The sequence below is a fragment of the Aythya ferina genome (assembly GCF_964211825.1).
Source record: "Aythya ferina genome assembly, chromosome: 1".
NCBI classification, from domain to species: Eukaryota; Metazoa; Chordata; class Aves; order Anseriformes; family Anatidae; genus Aythya; species Aythya ferina.
The window spans coordinates 119,899,480-119,927,263 of NC_140296.1; the positions used below are offsets into that span (position 1 = coordinate 119,899,480).

Below are 27,784 nucleotides of genomic sequence, written 5' to 3' on the forward strand. Positions count from 1 at the left end.
GGGATGTGTGTGGGGGGGTGCCGTTTCATCGTAGAACTAATCAGATTTTCTACACACAGAGTCAGACAACTGTATAGTCCAGTCTTGTGATCTGTGTTCCAAGCTGCCAGAAATAAGGCAGGAAAGAAGGGGGGCCATCTCCTGTGTCCTTAATGAAAGAAGAAGAGAGATGACTGGACTAAGAGCTGATGAGGTTACAAGGCAACAGCAGTGCCATGAGTTGTTTGGGCTTAAAGCCAGATGTCTTGTATTTCCTTTGATTGTTTCTAAATAATTAATGGAATTAATTTAATCATGTGACACCCCCTCCTCCTTTTTTTTTTTTTTTTTTTTTTTTTTTTGGTAGTATTTGGCTCTGTGTACTAACAGTAAATATAAAGGAGAAAAACGGGGCTGTCTATAGCACACTGAATATTGATGCGGTGTGTTTGGACTGCATCAACAGCTGATACTCATCTCCACCAGACTATCTATCTACAGCACACACACAGCGTTTGCGTGAAGGAGATCGAGTAGTAGCCTTCATACTCCATCCCTAAACCAGCTCGTCTACGGCATATGGACACTGCATGTTTGAAGTAGTAAAAGAGAGGGTACAGCTCTCTCTCCGCCCACACTAAGATGAACCTGCCACTACTATTTCACGTAACGTTTTCTGGCAAGCTCCCAGTTTTCAGTCATGCTGGTTTGCTTGAAAGAAACACTCAGAGGAGACTCTGCTTGTCTTGCTGTTCACACAAACAAAATAATCACGCATCTTGAGCTAATTGTCCAAAGCTTAATGAAGTTCATAGGAAAGAGGCTACCCATGATGTGAGCATTCCCTCCTGACTTACCCACATCAGCCACTGCTGTTGGCAACAGGAAAGGGATTATGAGGATAATAAGTAACCCTGAGCTCTGGTCTAGACAAGCCTTTGCTTGGTCTTAGTAGCAGTCGGTGCACAAAGAAAACAGCATCCTCCAGCAGTAAAAATTCCACTTTTCCAAAATTTTCTACACCAGGGCACTGACCACAACAGCAGGTGAACCCATGCTCCTGCACCTCTCCTTGAGGCTGCAAGTCTCAGAGGCAATGTGTAACACTGTGAACGGTCTGAGTGTTAGCATTGGACTAATGATGTAGGACTGCCAAAATACAACAGCAGAAATCCTGAACAAATGAATACTAGTGAAAGCAGCTTCTTACTCCCTATATGCATGTGCATGTTTGCCCGTTCTCCTACATGCTCCCACGGCATGCTCTCAGCTCCCTCATACAATTCTTACACAATTCTCTAGTCCCACCCATCTCATCTATCCTTTTTTTTTTTCTACCACATCTGTTTATCTTGAATCTCGTGGCACCCACTAGCAGATAGTTTTAAACGTGGCAGCTGAAAGGTGATGGAAGTGAGAGAGAAATATGACAGACCCCTGCTTTGTCCAGCAATGCCCCAGAGATTTGGAGCTATGGACACAGCAATGCAAGACCTTCACGGATGTCAAGAGAAATATCCAGAAACAATGCACAAAGCTGACCTCATCAAGGATAGGTGATGCCCAGCATTTGCATCACAGCACTTTACAAACAGCCCCTGTACCTGCTTGCTTTCCAGGATTTGGGGAGTGGGGTGTGCTAGAGTGGATGACGACATTTTTCCTGTGGCACCAAGGATCTCTGAAAGTGTCTACATATCAAACTTTGCCAAGAACGTGTCTTTTGTTCCTTCTTCTGCTTTATTTCCCTTTAATGATAGCTTTGCAGTGAATCCCATTTGTAAGCAGCTCAAATAAATGCAAATTTTATCTTGTAAGCAATACCCTCCAAAATACTACTACAACTGAAAATAAAAAACTAACAGCTAAAAGGCACTGGGTCTTCCCCAATGCCCTCATATCCCCAGGGTACTCGATGGCTTGCTATTATTATATACGGAGTACCTTGCAGGGTATTTGGCATTATAAATATGTACTGTATTGAAATATATAGCCCAAGTCCCCAGGGCCCTACATTCTAATTAGAATCAGAGTTGTGCAAATAACTGATTTATTTGGGTTGCTGACCAAACTGCGAACACTGAAAGGAAAAACAACACCTACGAGTTTTATAAAATGGGGTAGCCATTTGTTTGCATTAGATACGTTTCAATTAAAGCAGACTTTGTTTCAAAACAAAACTAGGAATCTTGTTTAGAAATACAAAACCAAATTTTTTTTTTCTTTGGTTTTCCAAAACATTTCTCTTTTATTTCCCCCCCCCCCCCCCAGTTTGTTTGTTTTTCATACTTTTGGATAACCCATATCCGAGACTAGCAGCTTTCAGTGAGTAAAATATTACGCTCAACAGTTTTACCCAGATCTAAATCTAAGGGCTAAAGTTTGAGTCCATCAGCTCCAGGCTTTGCTAGGGAGGTGTAGAGGCAGTCTAGCCACTGGACATTGGTGCTGGCTGCTGGAGGGAGCCTGATGGTGAACCTCAGGCCAGCAGAAGGTTGCAGGAGCATAAGAAGAGGGCTCAGACACAGGAGATGGCTGAGGTTATGGGCATGCTCCTGCATACCTGTGTCAGCCTCTCTGGGGATGGCTCCTAACTCTTTGTAGTTAGCAGCTGCAAGCAGCAGATTTCTGTCAGCTCTCGTTTCCAGCGTACCAGAGCAAACCAGCCCTCACCGCAGCCTTCTGTAATATTCATTCTACATGGGAAGAGATGGTATAGCTCCCACACACACAACAGCGAATTACCTGCCTGACAAATGCAAATGGGTTTGACCAGGGAGGCAGGGGATTTGCCTTCATTCCTTGGTTCAGCCCCTGCCCGTGCATCCAAGGAGAGTTATTTCATTTCTTTATGGTTGTCTCTCTGTCCACACTTTGCCTCTGCTGTCTCCAAGCTCTTCAGGTTTAGATTTGCCTCCTGAAGTGTGTCTGTACGGCACCTAACACAATAGATTGCTTATCTCAGCTGGGGCCTCCATGATTTATTTATCTTATAAATAACTGCTTGACTGCAGTCAAATCTCTTTTTAATGCCAATAGTTTCACTTGCATATATTTAGTAGTCCATCATGGGACCATCAGTTTCTTTTTAATTAATTACTTATTAATAGAGGTAAAATATGAACGGATAGCAAGTCTAGATTTTTCCTGTTTCATCAATTCCAGTGCTAAAAGAAAGCATCTTGTTTACAGCTACTAGAAACCAACGGGGACATGTACCGAATGAAGTCTGTCACCTAAGATCCCCTTGGCACTTTTATGCCCCATTATTTGGGGACAAACCCATTCAGCCCTCCAGGGAGGGCAAGGTAGCTGGGTTGAAAGAACCTCCAAATTCTCTGTGCAGGGGTCTGGCCACAAAATTACAACCAACATGAATAGGAAATTCAAGTTCCTAATGTATTCCTAGGGCAGGTCTGTAAAGAGGTAGAAGCAGTTTGTGAGGCAGAAAGAAATAAGTCTGCTTGCCTCTGCTTTGGAGACCCCGTACCCCTTATAGGGCCCACTTGCTTACCCCGAAGACTACTTTAGAACTCGTTAGAAAATAAACAATCCAGAAATAGAAACGAATGCACCATGACGAACCCTTCAAGTTCGACACACAGTACTGGGGCTGGGGGTGGGGAGTTTTTTCAGAGCACACAGGGCTGTCACTGACAATAAAGTCAGTCACGTTTTTAAAACACTGGGGACGGAGCTGAAAATGTGCCCCATTATGCCTTGAGATGTACTCCCTGGGTACAAAAGGTGCGTGGGTTACCTCAAGCTCGTGTGCTACTTTGCCGAGATGGTAAAAGGCAGAACAAAGTACAGACGGAGAAAGAAGAAGGATACGCAATTGTATCTGCTCTGTGGGCCCGATCCTCTGTGCCTCAGGCATCCTGGAGTACTATTTCTCTCCATCCTCCCGACAACTGCTCTTTAGCAGGCAAAACCACGCTGCTGCTGACAGGCTCCAGGAGACAGCAGTGCAATCTCGCAGCCTGCACGCCCGTGAGGCTGAGCCTTGCCCGCAGCCTCCTGCTAGGGGACTGTTTAAGGCTTCCCGGCCCTGCTGCTCTTGGCCGAGCTCTGTCCAAAAACCTCCTCTGCAGGCAGCGATTCCCCTCCCTGCACACTAGTGCCCCTGCTCCCCCTTCCACACCGTGCTAAAGGAGCAATTCTTATAATCAAAAATAAATCCTTCTCCCTGCCGATTGTACTTACTGGCCATTGCTGCCATCTAGCCAGAAGCATCACCAATATTCACAGAAGCCTTCAGCCTGTTTGTTTTCCCTCTGCTGCTGGCCTAGCAGCAGGGATAAATGCCTCCCTTGTTACTCACTACCTCCATGGAGGCATTTGTAAACTTTCACAGAGGCTTCCTCTTTGGTTTGTTTTGTTTTCAACAGGTGACAAAATACTGTACAAGTGGAGTTGCTCTGGGGACGCGAACAGGAAAATGGAGATCTGGTGCAGCTGTAGCTAAAAAATGGGAAAATTCAATATAAAGGTAGCTGATAAGAGCCTGCTAAAAAGAGTGAAGAAATGTTTGATAAGGGGTATTTAGCTTTTACTATTATTATAATTTTGACTTACTCCTGCAAGGTGGTTCTAGCAGAATAATTTTGTCTATTTTGTTATCATGCCAAATTTTGGCAGGTGTTACTGGGGGAAGGTTGGAAGTTTACTGAAGAAAAGTTTCTGAATGTTATTGGAAAGGGATTAAGAAGTTGTTGACTCAAGCTAGCATTGAAGGTCACAGCTGAGGGACTCTGGCTGGTGGTACTGGACTTGGTGAAGGAGGAATGATAAGGATGTAATTTCAGAGAGCTCCCAAGTTCAAATTCATTCTTCAGAGAATTTGTTCCCAAAATTCAGTAGTGGAAATGTTCATACCGAAGGGCTCACTCTGCAGCCATCCCTTCATCTCCTTTCGGTACACATGGCATGAGATACAATTGCAAAAGAATATTCCAAGAAGGATATTTAGAAACATTCAGATGGAGTTTCACAGACTGCTTTCTGCCTAAAATTCAGCTCTAAGAAGCCAGCTGAAACTCCCTGCACTGTAGGCATTCACTTCTCTAGACAACATGGTTTCAGAGACACGGTCCCAGCAACATAATAAGCAAAAGGCGAAGCACAATGGGTAAAGAGAAAATAAATGTGACTGCATCATAAAATAAACCAATTGCTCTCTGCCCATAATGTTCAACCAAATAAAAGACTGGAAAGGAGGAATACAATGAATATTTGTGAATCAAAATTTCTGCTACTGTACTTTCTATTCCACACAGGGAAGAAAAAAAAAAAAGTTGTATTTTACTTCCCTGATTTTTTTCCCCCACTAAATAGGGAGGTTTCATGGGTATTCTAGAGTAATATTCAGCTGTGAATCCAATTTATGCAGTGGGATAGGATTAAAAAAGGAACAGAAGGTCTGGATTCTGAACCTGCTCTAACAGCTTTGATTTGAATACAACCCAAGTCTTGAAATGGCTTGTTTTCCACTTCTGGTTTGGAGCTGGTTGAAATATTGCCACAGTAGCACTTCCTGTAAAATTTTTGTCCAAGATTCTCATTATTTGGAACTAAACTCTAAAGATTTTGGCACCATGAAATCCAAACAAAACTCCGCTCCTGACTCAACTGGCCCAGGAGTCAACCCAAGCTTAATCTGGTTCTGGGTCCAAATCCAGCTTCAGCCCATTTCCATTGTTATATAGATTATGCCATAATACCACCTCCAGCTTCAGGATTTATAATGCCTCCTCGCAGGATGCATATTTGTGTGTAAATACATAAATCACATCAGATAAACAAAGAAGACATGCCAGAAAACAGGAGGGGAGGGAAGAGGAGAGATACCTACCAAGCAGTTTGTCTCTAAAGTGTTGCCAGTTGTGAAAGGACTTGACGTGCTAATATCCGCTCATTCAGACTCTTACAGACATGCTAAGAGCGTGACGGCTGGCAGGCAGTGCATTTAAGTGCTGTTACTGAGGCCCCCAAATATTGACAGAGTGCCAGACTCTGAGAAACTATTGATGTATGCAGCCGGCCGCTGCTCCAGACACCTCTCAGACAGAGTCTTTAAATGTCACAGATTAATGAATTTTCATGAAATGGAGAATGAGAGAAAGAATTAAAAAAAAATATATATATCCCACAGCACCAACATGAAAGCATCTTTTATCCCTACACAAAATTCTGCCCTCAAGCCTCAAGATTCCTAATAGATTGTAACAGATCATGAGCCAGCAGTAGATGCAGGGTCAAGGAAGGTAGACCCTCGAGATCATGCAGAGCATCCTCAAAAAAAGTCAAAATGAGAGATGATCATTCCCAAGGGGGAAAAAAAAAAAAAAAGAGGGGGGTAGATCTTATTTTTATTTTAGTCAAACCCATGGGTTACACAGCTTAAGGGGTGGAATTGGTTAAATGGTTCTTATGGTTCTTATTTGAGGTACAAATGGGGCCAAACTGCAAAGTTCAGATGTTGCCTTTGAAGGACTCTGACTTCAGAGTCATTCAGATAGACAGTTGCACTTGGACCCTCTCTTAGTACTTGATTCTGTGTTTGATCTTATCCAAGAAATAGGCAGTTATGATAGAACATCTTTATGTCATCAGATAAACTAAGTATGCTGATTATTTATCTTTTTTCATTTATATCAGTGAACTCAAATATGTATGAAAACTTCAAATATCATTAAAATGTAATAATGCAAAATGTGGTTGGAGCGTAAATGACAAATCTATGCATAAGACAGCACTTAAAGAGGAAGGAAGTGAAGGGATCATGTAGATGATGTATGCAAAGGTAAAAATGGGCCATTTATAGCCAACCATTAAAAATGCAGCTTCAGCAAGCCCTTCTTCACACAGCCACTGGGAAGCAGGGCTCCACATGCCACTTGCTCGGTTGTTTCCAGGGGCACGGGCTTTGATTCCCACAAGGCCCAGCTGCCCTCTGTGAAGGGCAGCATGAGCTGGTGTGGGATTACCAGGTTGAGGAGCAGGAACTGTACCCAACGTGGCCTTGATGTGCGGGGCTGGCTTGGTGAAGTAGGCTGCATACACACAGCAAAGCATCCCTCAGCTTCAGCAGCACAGTGAGACACAGTGGTTTTCCACTTACATTTTTTGCTGCAGAAAAGGCAACATTCTTCACTGAAAAAATTTCTCCTAAGTATCCTCTCTATCTGGCCACACAAGGCTTTGCTGACCACAGCAGCTATAAAATCTCACTGTATGTAAGAACAGGGACGAGCACAAGCAATGTTCAAGAGGAGCTTGCTTGCACTTCATCTTGTCAGGCAGGTTATTTGGAACTACCTTTGCCAAAGCAAAAATAAAAATAATATAAATAAATAAATAAATAAAAAGACAGAGCTAATTTTTTGACTGTTAGGGCAACTGGAAACAAGTATAAGGTCTTTGAATTTAAGCTCCAGCTTCTGACAACTAAAAAATGTGTTTTGAAAGCCAACAGGCTCCTTCAGGTTGGCACTTGTGGTAATCAACTGCAACATGGACTACAGCAAACAGCCATTTGCTTCACCCACTCTTGCCATCACCTAAAGCAGGCCTTCCCTATCACCACACATGCCACGACTGCCAGCAGGCTCTACAGCACTGTTATCCTGTACCTGTAGCTCTACAAACGATGTGGAGGAAGGAGCAAGCAGCCATCCTTTGCAGATCAGCCAGGGGGAAGGCAGAGCACACACGCATGTAAAAGCAGATGACACAAATGACTGATTAAGTATATGAGAAGGCAAAATGTCAAAGCCTTTCTATTCTGAGAACAATCTCTATACAAACAACGAAAAAAATCAATATAGATTTTCACACAGGGAAGTATTTTACACATCATTGAAAGCTTACTTTTAAACAGTACTTTTTCTGGAGGGTTTTTAAAGAGCCTAACATTACTGCCCCTTCTGGCCTTCCCTGTCTCCTCACACACTCTCTTTCCATTCTCTTCTCTTCCTCTCTCTCTTTATTAAAAAATAACCAAGGAACTACTATTAAACACTAACCCAGTGGTTCTCTCGGTCCAGTAGCTCCTCTTCAACAAAGGCCAGCACTGGTTGTACTGAAGAGATGCAAAAACCCCTCTTTAAAGAGATAAAATTCTAAGTGAGCACGTTGGAAAGGGAGCAAGTGGGGCAAATTTCTAACTTACTGCAGGGATGGACACGTTTTCAAGAAGGCTTTGGCATTTTAATTAAATGAACGGACTGCATTAGATGCAACAAAGTCTTGTTACTTGTCTGAAGTTATGCAAGATGCTTCTCTCCTTGTCTTCCTTTGCAAATACGAGTACAACAACAACAACAAAGAAAAACAGGCACAAGTCTTGTCTCTGTTTTCTCTCTATGCTATACGTGTTACAACAGCTGTATTAATTCCATAAATTCTGTGCTTTCTCCAAGACTGGCATAATAAAAGTGGGCAAAAATTTGCAAGAACTAGAAGTACTAAGTGTTAATTTAATAATAATTGTACTAAGTACAAAATTAAATAAATTATAAATGCACACAAAATATCGTTTGCAAGGGAAGTAATAGGATAAAAGGTGTTACAGAATCAAAGTTATTAGGTATGAAAGGGACCTTGGAAGTTCTTGAGTTCAAATTCCTTCATCTAGTCTAGGGTAGTATCAAAGGCCATCTCCTTGATCTCATCTCCTCTCTTTGACTGTCTCCTTATGCTTTTGATCAATTAATTAATTCTTTGTAATAATTTCTAATTACTATTGTCTAACTTCCATCCTTTTCTTTCCTCTCCTCTACGTGTGTGCACACATCATAGACCACAACTCGCTTGCACGCATCCCTGCTTCTTAAAAGCCCCACCTCTTCTGCTGACTTACTGCTCTCCTAATCAAAAGGGCAGGAGGAAGCAGCCAGGATTCATTCTTCTACCTTTCTACTTCTCTCTCCCTCTCTTTTTTCAAATGGCATAAATGTCAACTTTCTAAAAGGATGTTTGGCATAGCTGAGTTCAGTCATGTAATGTATAAAGTCGGCATGATCAAAAGGTTGCAGGGCTGCCCACTGCTAAAGAAGAAGAAAAAAAAGGAAACTGGGATCTCTTCTGAAGTGTGAAAGAATGCGTGAGCCAACTGTTGCCACTGGAAACACCATGTCTATTAGCAGTGGCAGTGGGTCTGAAACAAGAAAGCGTAGGTCCAGATTCCAATTTTTCCTAAATTCAGAGCTGTTTTAATCTGATTTTCCTCCCTTAGAGAAACAGGGATATACAGAGCTATGGAACTGAATGCTTTTATTCTGTGCATTGTTATACAAAAAGACTACACCTATGTAAAAATACAGCAGTTGTTTTTATAGACAAAGTTGCTGAAACTAATCACACAGAACACGGATCCACACATCAAAAATACACAGTCTTTCTGGTGGTTTTATACTGCTATCTCTCACCACAGTGTGTTCATTCTCATTCTATCCACCATTGAAAAAGAGCAGAGATTATTCCTCCTCTCCACATAACCAAGATCATTTTGATTTCATGAGGAAACTGGTTTGCAATTGTAGGGTGCTTCAAGATTGCTAAGCACATGCTCACATACTCCTCTACATTTCTGATGCAACGCTTCTGGTTTTATTCAGCCGTCCTGTTTGCTCCACTTTGCTGAGTCCCTGTGAAAATTTTTACATCTTCTTACCTAGTGTCAACATTAGAGAACACTCCTGCTATGCCATGTACTCCTCTGAAATGCCTGAACTCAGTGGCCCAAAAAACAGTGGTCCAAATACTCAGCATTAATAATCTCTCCATGAGCCATGACTGAGTTTTCTAGCCAGAAGATAACCCAAAAATGTAGACAGAAAAGCTCATCGTCAATATCCATTTAATAGAAAAATCTTAATTATAGATAGCTTTCAGTCCCAGAACAGTAGACAGGAACTTGAGATTAATTCCCCCTATGACAAAGTATGTGAACAATAACCAGAATTTGTAATCAATACCCAGAGGAGAGAACATCCAAATTGTAACAGGGATTTGGGATTCATTCCCAGAGGACGTAATATATGATTTGGAGCAGGTAGACTGGGATTAATTTTTGATTATGAAATATTTGAACAGCAATTTTCAACTTTTAATGAAGAGAGGACGTGGACACCACAATTAATATAATTTCTAAGTCTCTCCATCATATTTCAGGACACAAATGACAGATCACAAACAGCTGTTCGGGTTGTACACAAGTTAATGTGGGAGTGCCACCTAAAGGAAAGTGCACTAGGATGGGACTCTGGAGAGAGGCATGCAAAGGTAAGAGTTGCAGTTCATTTCTAATAAAACTTGCTTATTGAAAATTCTGCATTAGAATGAATTACTTTGTGTTTGCTGACTTTACATGGATAATCTTAAGTCAGAAAACATCAGCACAAAATCAGATCTTTTCTTCTGCACTAGGAAAAATTTAAAGGTATTCAAAGGAGAAGGAATTCTTGCTCTGAAGGAAAATTTCAAAGCAGAAGTATGCAAGTCAAAATATACAGAATCTCAGCATGTCCTGGAGGGGAATACAATCAAAGTTTGTGAAGTTACTTAGAATATAATAAAATAGCTAATTATTTACCTAGAATAAAGATAACAAGTGAGCTGTGAATCTTACCCTTTTCTGTTAGCTTCTCCAAAATGGTTTTCTTTATGTTTTCCTCACAGACCAATGAGTAATTTTAATGATAATGAGCTACATCTGTAGCCATGTAAGATAAAGCAAATTTAATCTGCCTGCATATTTTGCCATTTATGAGTTAATGTAACAAATTGATGCTTCAGGATGGCAAGCTGATCGTTGCAGGGGGCAGAAAGAAGCTGGCCTCCATGTCCAGTATTGCTCTGTTGGGTAGATTCAGTATCCAGAGGAAAAAGGCCTTCCCCAGAAGCAACCTTCAGATGCAGGACTAATGATAAGATGAATCAAAAGCCTTTTTTATGCTCAGCAAATACTCCTAATTTATCTTTCCTATCTTTTAAAATATTTTAAAAGCTGCTGGGATTTCTGGAATTGGTGATTAACTCTTTCTTTTTACTTTTGTTACAAAATATTTTTGGAACTTTCACTAGAAACAGCCAAGCCAGGCGGTATTCCTTGTGGGGCTACCCTTCTCCCCTAAACCCTCAGATTCACATCTGCCAATGGATCATTTCCTAACCCTCCAAAATTATATACAAGTATTCTGTCTCTGCCAGACCCTATTAATCATAAACTTCTTCTCATTTCATTTCAGTATTAAACTCATCTTGTTCAAATCTCTAATTTTCCACAGTGACAGAGGAGTTCTCTATACATCATTCAGCTCTATTTCCTAGATATGTTCAGAATTACAAAATTCATTCAAGCCCATCTGATCTCTTCTCACTAAACCTTCTGCCTTCCACTGACTGACAGAGAAGAATTAGCCTTCCTCCTGTCAAGTATACTTCTTTCCTCACAAAAGTATGTGAAAACACATCCAAATACAGCCAGTGACTCAGCGTGCCCTTGTACTTGTGTCTTTGCTCTACAGAGCAGTCAATTTTATGGAGCAGCAAGTCCCACTGATACAATATCAAACAGACTACTAATATTTCTAGAGTAAAAACAGCTGTAGCATTCCCTACACCACAGGGTATCGCATGTTGAAAGCACCAATGTGGATGAAGTGGCACTGTTTGCACCGCTCGTTCTTGGGGAAGCAGGAAGTCTCACAATGAAGTCATGCTCCGGAGTGACACCGCTGAGCCTAATACATCACAGGTCGTTTTAAGTCATTAAAAAGTAAAAATTGCCAACCACAGTTATCCTCAGTGATCCTATCTAATATTAAACCCAGATGCAGATTTCAGGGTTGGGAAGAACGAGTACGTCAGATAGCCTCCCTTCTTTCCTTGCTGTAACAGTGCCATCCATTTCGTTTTTAACCCGGTGCCACAGCTTTTCTACAGTTTTACAAAGAAACTGCAGCATTGTGCCAGCAAAACGAACGATGGTACTGCTGTAGTGGACAAACAGAGATGGGACCAAAAGAGCACTCAAGCCACTCTTTGAGCTTTTTGGTGAGCCAGGGATTCAGCAGAAACAATGACACCACCCCCAGAAGCTATGTGGCACAAGAAGTTTGGTGCCAGGCAAAGTCCTTTTTCTCACACGAGGTCTAAAAGACTCAGGCTCCAAAGAAGCAAGCTTCCTCACCATGACACGAGACCTGCAGGGCCCTCCACTGCCACATTCACACCCAGGCTACACCAACTCTTCTGGCAAGTTAACCAAAGCATCTAGAGCAGGGGACTTGGAATCAGTGGGACTACATCAGGGCTTGGTGTTATGTTAGTCACCTCACCAACCTCTGCCTCAGTATCCCCAGGCATGAATTAGTTCTTGGCACCTACCAGTTCATAGGGTTGATATCTTTCTAAGCATTAGACAGACAGATTGATATTTCATTTTAGAGAACACTCTCTATTCTATTATACTTTTGCTGATTGGAAAGCAAACAGACTCTGTAGCAGTATTTCTTGACTAAAAACCTGTAGAAGAAATTAAGTTGCAGTCTTTTGCAACCAGAATCTGGAAGGGTGTCCCATTGTAATATTTTCAAAGAGAAGTTGTGCTTGCAGTATGTATGTGCATATGGTGTTTATGAATTGTTTTTTAACTTTAGATATTTTATTCATTTTTCCACATGCTACAAGTAGAACACACATCTTTGTTGGACAGACACCAATACAGTAACACAGCTTTAGATTTCAGACACTCAGGATTTAGTGGGACAAAAGGCTACCCTATCTTCATGCCAGGACATCACGTCCTGAAATTAGGACACATGCCATCAGGCAGTCAATATCTCACTAAAGATATGCTGCCCTCAATACATTTAGTTATACTAAACGAAGGAAACTGTAACCACTTCCAGTTATTCCATACAGAGATAAGGACCATGAGAACTCTAAGTCTTGGCATCCAGCATCCTATTTTGATTACACTGTATTGTGGGATCTGCTGTTATCCACAGTTTGTGGACTTCTTTTTTTTTTTTTTTTTCCCACTTGCAGTATGTACACAGCCAGCATAAAAACATCAGTCATAACAAGGTTCAGAAGTCAATAAAGTAGAGAGAGGAAGGTGGGTAAGGAACGGCACAGAAAAACCTGGCTAGTTCTTTCTGAAAGCGAGTCAGAAAAAGCACAGACTCTACTGGTATCCGCATCCTTGGTCCCTGTAGTCAGCAACACAGAGTTCAGAATTCACTTCTCCCATTTACCCTGTGTGCATGCACAGAAGTTTCTCTGAAGAATACTTAATGCATGTTCTCTAGGATAACGGGCTCGCCAACCTAAGAAGTGCAGTTTATTGCTCAAACTCAGATGAAATGCAAGCGTGAACAGCTTCCCCTCACACCAGAAAAGTCTGTCCTACTACTGCCATGTCTAATAACTACACAAACCTTGTTTATTTACTTTCAACACTGCCGTGTCTTTGTAAGCCATACCACTGCCATAGGATTCACAAGACGGTGGCATTTAAGAGGGAGAGGCAGTGGTTTAATCAATTTTCCAGAAAAAAATAACTCCGAAACCAAAATAAAGCATTCTTGATGAAGAATGGAAACACTAATGTTATAACCGAGTAGTTTTTTTGTAATTTAACATGCTGAACAATTATTCTGGTAAGTGCAATGTAAGACTGGGCAGACTGGTTCAGAGAAAATAAATAAATACTCGTTCTGTTCCCAGTAGCAATTTAACACCTCTCTTGCACACCAAGGTCTCAGACACACTGAGTACAAAAAATACTTCTTTCCCACCATCTGAAAAAAAAAATAAAAGAAAAAAACACAGAGAGAGAAGAAAAGGGATCCAAAGATTAGAATTTACATGCACTTCATATGCTTCAGTTTTTAAATATACAAATTATAATGCCTAAGTTGGTATATAAGGCACATGATCCTAATGATTCTTGTCCAGAGCCCTACTCAAAGTCTCCTCCCGTGCCTGGGATAAATATGAGGTTTCTTGACAAGCTATAATGAACGGTTAACCTCGCTTTCCTGATAAAACACAAACGCTTTCTGACTTCACTCTTTTTTTGAAACAAACCGAAGCGGGTGAAATACATGAACTTCTGTCCACATGGCTGCTGCTCTGTGCATGAAAAAAACAGAAAGGAAATTCTTGCTCAGGTGTATTGGGCACTGCTGCTGGCAGGTTTGGATCTGCTCCCCAAATGCACAGATTCGGGGCAGGACCAAGTCATCTCCCCACCACCGCTGCCTCTCCAGTGGCACGCCAGCCCCGGGGCTGTGCGCACAGATTTGAGGGAAGCACGGTATAAATAGGAGATGTGCCGTAGCCCTGCGGATCACAGGTGGCACAGCACATTTATCTTTGCGTGTGCCGGGCTGGATATCTACAGCGTAGAAGTGGGAAAGGTCAGACGTGTCAGCTACGATGGCAACAAACAGCCTCACCAGCCAGCACAGGTGCATTCACCTCTTGCTGCTCGCGGTGCTCGAGGCACAGCTCGGGAGCACCGGGCATCACGTCCCACTACCGAGTGCCACCGCCTCAGCCTGGGACGCTTGCTCCTTCCCTGGCTGCTCCAAAGGACGCTGTCTGGGCTGCATCCTGCAGCACAGGGGGTAGATAATGCCCGTATTTTGGAACCGCTCTCTTCAGGGGCCGTGGAAGAGATGTATTATTTATAGGCACACGGATGAAAACATTAAGTACGTACATAGGGGCCCGCATGCCCGCCGGGGAGGGGCAATTACTGCCAGGCAGTAATTTCAGTCTGAAGTTCCTATGACTTAAATAGCCACTTGAGCTCTGCTCTCGCAGTTTACGATGTCAATAGACCCCCTAAATGAAATTACAGCCTTCTGATACGCAGCAGGGTAGCTTTTCTTCACCGTGTAATATACGCGGCCGGGAGAAATTGCACTATATATGGAGTTTCACTAAAGCAGAGTTTATCATAAGAATGTTCCCACTAAAATATGATTAGGCTTCTTGTTTGCCGGATAACACATCTAATGAATCAGGGTGTGCATGATAGCCATGTTTTGTGAACTCAGACACATACCCTGAGGTGAACTGGGCACTCCACCGCCTCAAAGCACCAGCTATTTCATTCCCACCGTAATTTGCACCTGCTTTGTTTTGCCAGCAGCACAAACCCATGCTAGCTCTGGAACTTGCGTCTATTCTAGGAGCTTGAAACATGAACAGGGGGAAAAACAAACAATGCAGCACCAGGGGGATCTACGCACTGGATTTAAAGGGTTTTAAAGCATGTCTGAGCATCGCTAAATGGGAAGAAGTTTTCCCTTCCCTCGAAGAAGCCCCTTAAGGTCAGAAAATAATATTTCCACATTACAGATGGGCAAGTAAGATAAAGACAGAGGTAAAGGCTACAGAGTGACGGAGCTGAGATTCATGTCTGCCAGAGACTGTTCTGTTTCCCTTTGCCCTTATTACACTGTTCATCCACACCCCTTTTCCCTGCCCAGGTCAGTAAGAAAAGCCTTCATTTTCCAACTCATACACCTTGTTTTTCCTTTAACCTTCAGCTATGATGATGAGTTAACTGTTCTAATGCTCCAAGTAACAGCACAGCTTTGGAGCTGATCATCAGTGGTCCATGGCCACCTTCCCTGGGTAACTTGCAAATCATAGCACGGTTTGAGTCGGAAGAGACCTAGAGACCTAGGAAGATCACCTAGCTCCATCCTGCAAAATCCCTTTTACTTTCACAACTTTCCCTCTTATTTGCCTTCAAATCAAGCGTCACTTTCTTTTCCGATTTACAGAAAGTGAAAATAGTGCTGTTTCAATTTTGTGGCCCTAGGAAATAAGCCATTGTTTGTCTTCTGGAAAAAAAAAAAAATCAAAACCATTTGTAATACCTTAAAGGGGCAAGATACTCAAAACGAAGCAGTTGCTTTTACTGTAAAACCTGATTATCAGTATGGCTTAAGTTCTTGTTCCAGTACCTACGAAACTGTGCATCTTTATCATCACAACTTTTTCCGTGCTTTGTTCTTGCCTGATGCAGTCAACAGCACAAACACATCACATCAAACACAATCGGTGCGCTGGTTTGAAGGCAAATGACAGGCTACCATTTGCTCTTTGATTGTGTCAGGCAGGAGACGATACCTTCCCCACCTTACCCATGGATAACACGGGGAGGTTTAACTCAGCAGGACTTGTTCAGCACTTTGAGATTACCGGTTGGAAGGGTAACTAAAATGGTTGCCAGTAGAGGCAAACAGGGCACTTGTAAAAGAACATTCATTTTGATTTTCTAAAGCAATTATGGCAAACTATTACATGGTAAACAAAGAAGTTACTACTAATGAGACAGTTTATCATCTTACTGTCCCAGAGCGTTAAAACAGACAGTCAAAATATGATTTGAAATTGCAGATTTTCACCCTAATGATTTTAGACCATAGACAAACCATTATAACCTTGGACTAGAGTCAATAAGCAGCTTATACCATAATAAGAAAGACTGCTGATTTTCTCCACACTGTTGTACATAAATACCAGTGAAGACAAGTTCCCTTACCTCCGCAGAGACTTGCAGAATACATTAATTAAATAATTTAAACACCAAGAGGTTTAGAACAACACAGAGACTCTTAAAAAAGAAATAAAACACTGTTTTGCCTTCTTGGTGGAAGTCGCCAGAGTGACAGCCCTTGACTACCGTATATCCAGAGAACAAGTGTTACATAGGCAGAAGTTTGAAGTTTCAGACATTTAGCGCTGTGCTTTGAGAACTTTCCATTTCAGAAGTACTTATGTCTTTCAGACTTACACTGCCTGGAGGGAGAAAGTAAATCAGAGATAAGCTTCAAAGATCAGACCCAAAAGTGTGTGTGGGCGTTCAGTATAGCCCATTTAGAGAAAAGAAAAAATCCATTATATTTCTGCCTGTGATGTGAACTGCCTGAAAGTTTGGGATGTTCTGATCTGTCAGCTTCTTTGAGTACACTGTAAAAAGGTGATGCAAATGCCAACTTTGGATCTTAACATCCATTTAGTCAAAAGCAGGGACCATTTGGATTAGGGCTTCGATGGATGTAAAGATTACTCTGTGTGTGCATACGACTCTTTATTGAGGGAATTGGCCGGCCTAATTGTGGGTTTTGTTAAGAAGTAGTGATTTAGTTTAGGTTCAGGGAGAGGTTCCACAGTCGCAGTGCACCAAGAGAAAGAGCTAACCCTCGCTGCTCAGTGCTGAAGGAAATCTCCAGTCATCTTATGGGTCTGTATATGAAAAACAAAAGAGGAGTCCACAGTTTTCTATGGTTCTAACGTAAACCCAGAGGAAACTCAGAGGTTTTGTCTATGCTCCATCTACAGTTTTTGGGCTTAGTTAAACGTTAAGCTGAAACTGAAACACTGAGAAGGACTGAGAACCCCACATGGATCACGACCAAAGAAAATATTTGCAAAAATTGCCAAGCAGTAAAACCACCAAGTCTTGCATGGCTTTACTTACTGGTTATAAGAAATAGCAAGTACTTTAATGGGGCTTGAGTTTCATCTGACAGTAAGGTCGATTCCAAAGTCAATGGCAAAGCCTCCGATAACTCCAGTGAAAGACTGATCAAAGCCAGACTTTGTATGCTGTCCTTAACCATTTGCACTGGCCATGAAAGCAGGGAAAAGCTGACTTGATTTCCTCTGTGTGTCACAGGTGAACAGCAGTGTTTGGTGAGGGGGTATCTCCAGGGGAGTCAGAGATGTGTGTTTGTTGATACACCTAGTGAGTGAATCCAAGTCAAAAGCAAGACTACGTGGAGAAGAACACCTTCTAATTAATACCACATGTAAGATACATTGGTGCCATTAAACATTTTGTTCTTTTGCCAGGGACAACATGTTTCAAAGAACAGGATAACACCTCAAAATACAAATATTTTGACTGCTACTCTGTGTCTCTTATATGCCTACTTTGTTAACAGTAGAAAGGATTAGTCAAGAAATGATTCATTTCTTCAACTCAGATAACATGGGAGATGATAAAAGATGAATGGAACAACCCACGCACTGCCCTGGCCTTCTTTAGCACTGCAGCAATGAAAGATTTACAGAAGCGATACATTTAGCTGGGCAGGAGAGGACAAAAGGAGACCCTGAGTAATCTGGGCCTGGAACCAGAGACGCACATCCTATTCCTTTTTTCCTTCACTGGCTTTCCCATGCAGCCTTGACCAAATCACTTCACTTTCTGTGCCTCAGCTTCCCTATCCATCAGCTGGAAATAACTGCGTAAGTGCCTCGATGCCGGTTGAGATACTTAATTCTTTAGTAGCCAAAATTTTGTAGGTGAAGTTTTCAAAAAAAATATGTTTTCCCGACTGCCAGTTCCCCATACAAAGGGAAAAGAAGGGAATTGAGAGAGTTAATAAAATAAAATAAAATAAATGCAACCCTTCCCTCCCCCTCGAATGGACCAGCAGCCTATAAACCAACCAGTTCTTCCTATTCCCAGAGGTGGCTTCTGCAGAAGCATTTTCTTTTACTATGCATCCACTGTAGAGTTTCTTTTCTGCTTGGCTGGGCAATCAGGTATTCAGAGCATAATGTAAATGCTCAGAACACAGAGGCATGAAAACTTGCCAGACAGAAACTCCAAGCGGAGGATTAACGCTTTTTTTCCCCCCTCTCCCATGCCCTCCCTTTCCCAGCTCACCCGGCCCTCTCTCATCAGCGTCGTCCCCCTTGTGTCCCCTCCCTGTTCCCCCCGTCCCCCATCCCCAAGCCCCCGCACCTCGGGAGCCGCTGCCGACCCCGACCCCCCGCTGGTGGCGGTGGGGACACGGGGCGCAGCCTCCCCCTGCCCGGAGCTCCCGTCCCTCGGCTGCTCCCAGCTCCGTATCCCTCTGTGGTCGCTGCCGATCTTGTTTTTAAAAGCTTTAAAAAAAAAAAAAAAAAAAAAAAAGGAAAAAAAAAAAAAAAGCAAAGCAAAAACCAAAACAAAACCCAACCAACAAAACAAAACACCACAACAACAACAAAAAACCCTTTATTTCCTGCTTTGCCTCGGCGGCACCGAGAATAGAAGCCTTGACACATCAAATTCTGGGAGCTCACCACTCACCAGGGCTGTGGTTCCTGGTCCAAGCGGTGACGAAGGAGAATCACCTCACAGTCTCTGGAGAGTGGCAAGGCTTGGCTGCTAAGCGCGCCCCGCGCCGATGGGCTTTTTGAGTTCACTGTGTTCCAGAGCGAGTGCCGAGGCAGAGAAATTAGGGAGGGGAGAGGTGGGAAGGAAAATCACTGGAGCCTCTTATGATCAAACTTCCACTAAGCAAGAGGAAATGTCTTATAAATAAACAACAGCAAGAGAAACAAAAAAATCCATCCCGTCCTGCCAGAGGAATGTACATTATTGTCTCTCGACGGAAAACTTTACACCGCACCAGAAGGCAAGAAAGCAGCCATGTCTCCCGAAGCTGCCCTCCCTTACTGGGGAGGAGGGAGGGAGGGAGGGCAACACAAACTTTAGGAAAAAAAAAAATTTAAAAAAATATTGGGAAGTTCATGCGATTTCCCAGTAGACAAACAAAACTGTCCAAATTCAACAGATGTCACTGTTCCAAGGTTTCACGCAGTGCTAAATTTCTTTAGAACTGCTCATCGCCTCGCCGTTCGGACAGATTCGGGGAGGAAGTTCAAGGCAAGGGGAAGGAGGAGAAGGTCACGGTATACATGTGTGTGTGCACATATATGCGTGTCCATGTCTATTTATATATATAATATCAACGCTTTATGCATTTTATGATGCATAACTATAAGAACATTATATATAAGCTTTTTTTTTTTTAAATACATACATGAACTTCTCTTCTCCCACACCTCCTTTTGAGGCTTATGGGCTGGAGACCTTCTGCCTTCGCTCTCATCTCACGAGGCTGGAACTGACGCCTACACAAAGCTCACATCGGATTGCACTGCAGGTCACAAGTGACACGAATTTGGTGATTTCAGTACAGTCCCTAGCTTTGCAAAAACTATTGCGTGATTTGGCACAATGCACGGCAAATAGCAGTCTCTTTATGAGGAACCACAGATGGCAACAGAAAGCGTAATTCAAATAATTTATCAAGCATATTTGGAGACCTAGAATGGGGGGATGGCCTGAGTCTATGAGAAACCAGTATGCTACAAGTCATTATTAGGGAGCTTATTAAATCTGCCTGGCATGTACAGCATTAGAAGATCACGGATTGCTGATGGGAGCCGAGATGCTTGGCAATGCTGTGTTTTGGGTCATGACTAGAACAGCAGAGTACAGCAGGAGAGGAGTGACTTCAAAGGAGAAGGGGGACAAAAGACTAAAAGATCATGAGATGCTGAAAATGTCTTGGCAGTCCCAATTTTCACTTTGTTTCTCAGGGACTCCTCCATTTGAGACAGAGCTGCAATGCTTTGTGTGTGTAGTGCTCATCCATACCTCTCCCAGATCTCAATGTCCCAAATCTGAAAAATATTCCCTAGTCTGTTGAATACCTGAGGACTACTGTATGCACAAGACACAAATGAAAACATGTTTTTTAACCTGATTAGCTTTACATCTCTGTGTTCTTGCTGGCAAAGCAATGCTGTCATTGATTTTTGTTAGCAACAATCAGTCTACGAACGCAGGTGGATAAGGCAGAGATACGCTTAAGACTGAAGTACCGTTGAAAGAAAAACTTGAGAGTATTTAATGCAAAATTTATAATAAATCACAGCTCTGTCGGGCTCACATCTTTTTGGCAAGCTCTTGTTAAAGCATTTCTAGATCTACAATACCAAGGTGATCTTCATAAAACAAAAGAATTTTCAAGAGATTTCTTAAGACAGAAAAATCAAAGTGACATCACCCATACAACACCTGAGGAGCTGTGAGAAGGAAGGAACTCAACTCGATTATACCAGACTGACTGGTAAATTGTAAATTTGACCATCTGGCTCTTACATGCTAAAACCAAACAATTAAAAACGTGTAATCTGAGTCCAAACATTCTTCCTGCCCAACACTGTTCACAGTAAAATGACCGACCTAAACCCAAGGTCAGTTTAGCAGCCTGATAGCTGCAGCTTGTTACCTGTGCTCGGATATTTCAGTAAAAATCCTCAAGGAGAAGCTTGGCAAGGACTTTACTAGCCCATAGCATGTGTTCAGATAACAGGAATCCACAGACAGGCATGTGTCCCCTTCCCAACATCCATGTGAAGTGCTTCAAGGCAGAACCATAGCTGACTCCATTCTCCAAAAAGGGAGAAGCCCCAGAAGCCGATGGCTTCTGCTCTGTTTGAGCAGCCACCAGCTGATCTAATCTCATGAGAACTGTTTTGCTCATGTATTGGGTTGGCTCATCATTCACCTCTCACTACCACTATGTTTACTAGCATTACCAGGAATATTTAAGATAATTAAGAAAATTTCAAGCACTTTCAAGTGAAACCTTATTAGTGAGGGGTGCCCGGAGAACGAGGTGCTCAGAAAGCAGCAGTGCACAGAGTATAATGGAGCAGAATTTGAAAAAATAATTCCTGACCATGCCCAGTAAAACCTTCCCTGTTTCTAAGCAGGAACCACGATTAGCAGGCTGATCAACTGACCTTAGGCTCCCAATAACTTAAGCTGCCTTTAAGGGATTTACATAGATGAAAGTGAAGGCAGTATATGGCCCTCTGTGTTTAATAAGTCATTTGCTAAACAGTCCAGAGATCAATAGCAGACATTAAATTAAGCACTCTGGCATTCTGATTATTTAGTATCATTAAGCATTAGGGATGCCTGAACTATAAAAACAGGGAGCAGAGAACCAAATGAAATCTTCCATTAAAAAAAGAAAAAAAAAGAAACCTATGAGGTTTCTAAAAAATTAGACTAAAAAAAAAAACCAGAAAAACAAAAAAACAACACATGCAGCAAACAGATCACGCAATTGTGATCAAAATCTCAGCAAATTCCAACTGTCTGCCTGTCAGCACAGACTATTTCCATTACAGACTTCAGGAGAGACTCAGAATTGTGCCGCTCTTGTTTCACTACCGTTAACAGTGGCCGCTGCCTCAGAACTGCAAAATAATAAGAGCCAGGAGGACAATCATTTTCCTCCGATTTTTTATTTTGACATTTCCCATTTGTGCCCTTTCTCAAAGTTTTAATTTGGTAAAGGCACTTTTCAGCCTGTCTTTTAACAGGTCACTAATAACTTGGGATGCAAGATCTCATATTTCATTTTTTTTTTTTTCTTTTTTTTTTTTTTTTTACTGCTGCCATCACTAAATATTTCATTTACCTTGAGTACAGCAGACCACTCCAGAAGATTTTATTTATTTTTTCTTTCTGTAAGAGTGTTTACAGACCAGTTTTTTGCAATTCATTATTTTGCATTTGGCTGGTTTGATCCTACCTGTTAAAGTATCAGACTGCCTACAGAAATATTTTCACCGTTTATGTAGTTCAGCACAGTAACTGTACTGACATTCCTTCTTGGGACCTGACTTCAAATAATTTAAATTTAATGTAATTTAAAAGCTTTAATTAGGTGACACTTAAAACACATGCTTTATCTAGGCAGTATTTTGTAATATTCATAACAGTGTTACACACAGAGATATAGATGCATACATATGTGTACACACTCGCATGTATATATAAAGAAAATAATCGTGGTTTTATTTCTCCCTCCTGACTTGGCTGTTAGCTCTTGAACGCTAAATGTGTTTGGATGCAGTTCTACACACGCACACACACAGCTAACCAGAATCCTTTTAAGAACAACAGTACAACCTGTGGGTTTCTCTGCCTGCCTTATATAGCCCTAGAGAGGACAAGCCTCCAAAGGCTCTCCCACACCTTTGCAAAGAAAGGGGGAAGAAACCCACCAGAGGCTTGGAGACACGACTTTTCTCCCCTCGTTTCTCCATACAGCTAGAGACTGAGACTAGAACTCGGGAGCAGCTGCTGATAAACACACGGAGGTTAATTCTGCTTTTTGCTCCATTAACCCCTGCTCCACCTTTGTAATCCCCCTCGAGGAGAAAAGATAGCAAGATGACACGGGTGACACAGCCAGGCACATGCGGCAGGCTGGGCAGCACTACAAGTGGAGTCGTACCATGGCACAGCTATCTCTGGACTCCTGGGTTTCCAAGGATTTAGAGACAAGTCTCCTTCGCTCCTGTCAATCCTGTCCTCCAAAGTGAACACTTGAAGGATCTCTGCAAGGTAAGCTTCATGGCACTTCCCATCAGCTCTCCCCTCTGCTCTATGTTCCTCTGTGTATGAGGAGATGCATAAGCTTTGGCAGTGGATGCAAAGAGAGATAGAGCAGACGAGAGATAAACAGAGAAAGATGAGATAAACCTAGTGGAAAAGTCTTCTCCAGATGTAGCATCCCTATCTATAAATAGATAATCCACTAGTGTCCTCCAGATGCAAACACAGGGTTGAGATTTTTGTTGTTTTCTTGTTTAATACAAAGCAATTAAAATGTAACAGCCTCTCTAAATATTCCTTTATTAAAAAAATAGGTCATGGACACAGAAGCAGTCAGTCATGGTTTGGAGTGGGCAAGCAAACAATTTTCATTTGATTGTGCCCTTGTTTTTGTAACTAGCTTTTCTGCTGTGACCCGCTATACTTACCCTGTCTGCTGCGCTAACCAGCAACATGCCTTTTTAATCTGCCTTCCTGGGGTCTGCATTTGATTACAGCATTCATGTTCTATTTAGATTCTTTTGAATCATGCCCTGTGGTGCTAGCACGAAAGGTGTTATTTATAAAATGAAATTCTGTTGTATTGCAACTTGGATTCAAAGAGGACAAGTAATATTAAATACTTACTTTATTTAATAATATCTTGGATTTATTAACTCAATTTCATTACAAGATTAGAGATGGTAACCTGGAGGGGGTTATTAACTAATAAACAGGCCTCAGGCAACTTCGCCCCATATAAAATAAAATAAATAAAAATACATATATATGCATTTAAATTACTTCCATTCTGAGGGGCCAGATACACACCTCTAGCTCAAAAGAACGGCTTTCTTGACAAATGGCGTTGCGGAGAGATATTGGCTGGAAATCACTAAGCTCACAGTGCCCTTAGTACAACGAGCATCCGTACACAACAGCTAACCCGAGTGAGCGACCCCATTGGGTTGGTTGCGCCACGTGGGCTGAAGGCTACCACTCAGCTTTGACAGATCTGATACAGGCTGCAGTTATTTCAAACCACTGTGGGCAGCACATTAGAAACCGTGAAACCCTGCCAATCCATCTGACCCTCCCTAACTTCTCCTGTACCGCAGGGCTCACATTTGTAGGATATTCCGCAGCTCTTACTCTCCCAGCATCAGTCCTGCACATTGCAGGACGTACTACGGGAGACATGCCTCAAGCACGCAGAGAAAACCATAGGCAATGTGCTAGTTCTCTCAAAAACAAGCCTCTGAGCTACTGAAGAGCTTCTCTTTTCAAAAGGAGAGAGCACAGAAGTTCCTGACTTTGTATACAGTATGATGTGGCTCTATATTCTGATACGTAGCTGTTCGTGGCAGCTTACATTACATTTCGAGCTAGTGCATTTTCTCTTCATCAGGATACAGCCTGACTAGCAGCTGAATTTAACCACCTGGCAGCAAGCTGAAACACTTCTGCAAGCATCCCAGCCTACTGATTAAACCCAAGTTAGAAAACTCATAGGAGGCTCAAAGCTCCCTAGAGTACAAGAATATTAAGTTACAACTCTTTGTCCATTTCCTAAACAAAACTAATGAATGCTAATGCACTTAACTCCCTCCTCTCTAAAACACTCCAAGCCCAGGCATAGCTTATGTCACTTTGAACCTGTCAGGTCCGTGCTAAAGCCTGAGTCTGATGTGGGAAAATAGAAGAGTGTCAATGTCACAGGTATGACGGGCTGGGAATTCCCACTTGGAGGTGCACGGCTGCTAAAAGCTTTCACCCCACATCTGTTGCAGTTATCTGTGAGTCACCTGCAGTCAGCTTCATTAGACCCAAGGTGTCACTCAAAGAAGACAAGCTATTGCTAGAACAAGAGAAATCAGATTTTTAAGTGTTTGATAGATTAAAAGGAAAGTGTCACGATATGTTAAATGGATATTCAAATACTCTAGGTCCCAGTTTTCAGCTACTTGCACATCATATGCCTTCACGTAAAGCTGGATGCTAGGCAGAGACCAAAAATAAAGGGCAAATGTCTTTTTTTCACTCGTGTGGTGTTGTTCACTGCAGTGACTCAGTGAAACATAAGATCCAGTGCATGCAGATTATGAAAAAATATAAATATTTAATTAATTAAATCTGTCCAGAAATGGATTTGAATTCAGAGCGATCTCTGAAATTCAGGAGAGAACACCTACAGCATGGTTGTATATAGATATTCCCAAGAGAAAATGAGGTTAAGTAACAGAACTGTATGGAGAAGAGGTTAATTTGGGTCAAAAATGAAGGGAGATTGAGAAACAGATTTATGGTGAAACTTTCAAAGGCAGAAGCAATAATTGCACCCGCAAAAGGCATGTGCATCATTGCTACAAACAAAAACACATGCTTGGACTCTCTACAGGCAATCTGGCATCTGTTTCCCATTCCCTCCCTCCTCCTGACCCTAAGACCTCTTTCTCTGGAATTTTGTTCCATGAATATTCCATAATGCTCCACTCTGCTCCTATTTCCATGAAAAGTCAGTGAAAACGCATTAGCTAATAAATGGAAGTTCACAGCATTACTGTCAATCAGTGGTTGGTTTCCATGAGAATGGAGAGATCTCAACAGAGAAAAACAGTGAGGTACAGGCACAAGTGATATTCAGGCTACATATGTTACGCGTACGGACCACTTTGAAACTACTGAACTAACTGGTTTGGCATTTGATTTATGACCAGACTCTCTAGGGTATCTATAAAATAAGCCAAATTTAAACAACATTCATTTGGGTCATTTTGCAATGAGGCAGAAACAAAATATATTATTGGATATGTTAGAAATACTGTAATTCATTCTCATTCTTCCTTTCCTTATTTCTATATGATCAAAACCACCATTAAAAAAGAGAAAAACTGAAGGATTTTTTTTAAATTTCATGTCCCCAGGTCTCAAAGTATAACAATTTCAATCCTAAAATAGTTAGTGAGAGAAAATAGTAACTGATAACGTGGATTATAAAACGAAACAATCTCCATATTATTGATAAGAGCATGCCACTATTCTTGAAATTAATGCAGTCTGTTTACAATGAACAGGCTAGGAGAGTATACCCCATGATGCAAGGAGTATACTCTGTGATGTAGATTGTTACAAAGTCTACTGATTTCCAAAAGCACCTTTACCTTCTATTATTTTTACTCAAAGTTTCTTGCATCTTCTCTATAACTAAGCAAAGTAAACCGTGCAGGAATTAAAAAATAAAAATCCCTCATAGTTATTCCCATTTTTTTAAAATATTTTTTTAGGGAATACCAAAACCAGAAATGCTGCAAAAGGTAGTTTTGTAAACTTTATATTAAAAAAGACTCGGTTTTAAAACATACCCAAGTTTGAGACTATTCAGATAAAAGCTGGTTTTATTTCTGATTAAACTTATGGAGAGCGAGTTTATGGCTGGGGGGAGAGAAATAGGGGCAAAAGAAAAAAAGCACCACCAAACCAAAAACTAGCTGACAGATGCAGTAAAAAAAAAATAATTAAATAAAAAACCAAACAACTAATTCCATACAACTGCTTCAGTGTGACCAATCTCAAGAAGAACAAACAAGTGCTGCAGGGCAGATTGTCTGAACAGTGGATGGAAAAACAGGATGAGAACTCGGGGAGAGGACATCACTGGATTAAGCCTGCATGAACTGACATCACTTGGTCTCTCACAGACCCACCAAGTTATAACAAGCATATATGAAATGTCATTTATATGCCTTCTCCTAAATCCCCACTTTTTTTTTTTTTTTTCCCCTGCTCTTTTCATGCAAGAATCTCTCTGAATATATCTACCTAATGAAAAAATTCTCTTCTTTTCCTCAATGAAAGTCTCAAAAGTTTCTGGGACAGACCGATTTCTAAGGTAAATGAGAATCGCACTCTAGCCACGTAGCAGGATAATTTTATCCCCCTTGGGATGCTCTCCTTTTGCCTGTATAAGGTCAGCCTTTGAAGCCCACTCACAGAGCCCTACAATATGTTGAAAGAGCTCTTTAATTAGGCAGCCACCAAGATGAATGTGATACTTTGCTTCCATACGGAGAGTTGGGTACGCCCCATAGGAAGGCGAAGGACCCAGTTACAATACAGCTGTAACTCAAAGGCAATCCTGTTTCGTAGTATGCAGGAAAACCACAGTTTAAGAAGGTTGTTAAAATGCTGCAGAAGGATGGAGGCCCTGCACAACCATATTACATGTCAGAACAAACAGGCCAACCTCAGTCAAGGCTTCACCCTCTCTGTATCTCAGTTTCCCCATATGGCAGGCTGGAAGAGTCATGTTTTTCCACTTCACAGGGATGTAGCCTTGGGAATTATCTGCTTAATATCCAGATTAAAGAAAAAAAGCCTGGGAATGGCAAACTGTGGTGGTGCTGAGTGAGCGGGCCTGCTGCTGTAATGTGGCTGTCGACAGCCGGCAGTGGGTAGCACGGACCTCGTGGAAGATCCCTCCTGTCAATTTTAAGTTACATGCACTTCTGTGCCTGTTCTGGAGGCCCCTGGAGATTAAATACTGCTGAGTGCTATTGCACGGTTTCCTTCAGAGAATGAAAAATATAC

General features: G+C 41.8%; 1 protein-coding gene across 31 annotated transcripts in view; it reads right to left on the reverse strand.

The window, feature by feature from the left end:
* Positions 1 to 27,784, reverse strand: part of ZBTB20 (zinc finger and BTB domain containing 20) — a 457,627-nt gene that overhangs the window by 170,688 nt on the left and 259,155 nt on the right. Inside the window, exon 1 of one of the 31 annotated variants that reach the window (XM_084506533.1) lies at positions 19,100 to 19,278. The exons of 29 other annotated variants lie outside the window; for them this stretch is intronic. The gene's annotated coding sequence lies outside the window, so the exon portion shown is untranslated. Of the gene's footprint in view, positions 1 to 13,667; positions 13,791 to 19,099; positions 19,279 to 27,784 lie in introns of those variants that run through there. One more of the 31 variants, XR_014688576.1, reaches the window with a different exon arrangement.